The sequence below is a fragment of the Propithecus coquereli genome, unplaced genomic scaffold (assembly GCF_000956105.1).
Source record: "Propithecus coquereli isolate 6110/MARCELLA unplaced genomic scaffold, Pcoq_1.0 Scaffold79, whole genome shotgun sequence".
Classification (NCBI taxonomy): domain Eukaryota; kingdom Metazoa; phylum Chordata; class Mammalia; order Primates; family Indriidae; genus Propithecus; species Propithecus coquereli.
In genome coordinates this window covers 4800665-4802261 of record NW_012154062.1, presented here as the reverse complement: position 1 = coordinate 4802261, position 1597 = coordinate 4800665, and positions in this window count along the sequence as shown.

Sequence of the window (1597 nt, the reverse complement as noted above, 5' to 3'; positions counted from 1 at the left end):
TTGTCATCCGCCCCCACGACGATGTGCAGCTCGGGAGTTCCTCCCACACGTCCCGGCCCGCGTGGCCCTCCCACGGCGAGAGGCCCGGGGATCCTCTCTTCCTCCTTGTCGACACTCCCACTCCCCCTGAGGAAGGCACGTCCCCCCACCCCGACTCCGCAGCAGGGGACGCGGGATTCACCGCACCCACGCGGCCACCAAGGAGGGAGTCCTCCCCCGTCAAGCCGGAGTGATTTGGGGTCGCACCTCCATGCTCCCTCCCCCTCCTCCCCCTCGCCCGCGGCCGGGCCGCGCGCCCCGGGAGCAGGCCTGGGGGAACACATCAGCCGCCCCCGGGATCCGCTGCCGCTCAGGGAGGTGACAGCGCTCCGAGTCGGCACTCAGGCTGCCCTTGACTGCAGAGCGCCGGCAGGCAGCAATGGGGACAGCCCTGTGGAAGGCTAGGGGGAGGGCAGAGACTAGGGGAGGCCGCCGTGTGGCTCAGGGACTGCGGGTTCAGCGTCCTCGTGCTGCAACTCAGCGGCGGGCCCTTCGCAGGCAGCAATAGACAGCGACAGCACCGGGCCTGCTGGGCCCTCCTGCCATCCTGTGGCCAAAGGGGTTGCTTTAGAACCGTTAGAGAATTTACCAGGGATTCGGTGCACGTGTTTTCTATCCCCTCAACTTCATTCCTTCTTCTTTTTCACCAAAACCACACATCCTCGACCCCAGATGAACGGAGCTCTTGCCTCTGGCGCAACCGCTGGGCTGCAGGTCTCCGGGCTGCTGCGCGGTGCCCGAGTCGGCGCGGGGTCAGGGGCCCAGGGAGGGGCAGGGGTGTGGGCGAGGAATCAAAGTGAAGTGGGCACAAAAGTTCTTGGGACATTGGACACAGGGATCCTGACACGTTTAAGCCGCCGCCCCCCGCCCCCAAGAAGTACTCTCTTGCTTCTTAATCTCGGGTAGGGTCCCGGACGCGGGGGGCGCTGCGGGAACAGGGTGGGAACACGCAGCTCCCGGGCTCCCTGGCGGTGCCCAGGCTGCAAAGGGACATCGCCAGGTGTTTTCAACTCTTTCTTCCTGCTGGGGGTGTTGGAGGCCACTTGCAAACAACCCCACCCTGCCGCCCACCGTCCCCTAAACGCGCTGTCCTAAGGCAGACCTCAAACACACACTTCAGTTCCTGGGTTTTCGACTTCACGCTACGTGCTCTGCGCTCAGCGCATTCCTTCTTTCCTCTCTCCTCTCGCATTTTTCATCTTTCTTCCCTTCTATTTCTCTCTTTCTCTCTGTTTTTTAAGAGCGGCAAGCGGTGCGGGCGCCGCACGTTGGCTGCGGCCCGCTTCCTGCTTTCTAATGTTCCATTGTGAGGAGCTTCCATTGTGACGTCGCGCCCCTTCGGCTGGGCTTTGTCTGTCCATATATGGGCAGCTACGTCACGGAGCTTTCCCGGGGCTCAGATAAATAGGCTGGTGGAGTTCCCTGGCTGGGAGCTTTTGGGCAGCAGTGAGCTTGCTAGGAAGCGGCGGGGCTGGTGGTGGTGGTGGCAGCGGCGGCGGCAGCGGCAGAGGCGGCGGCGGCGGCGGCGGCGGCGGTGGCGGTGGCAGATCGGGGGGCG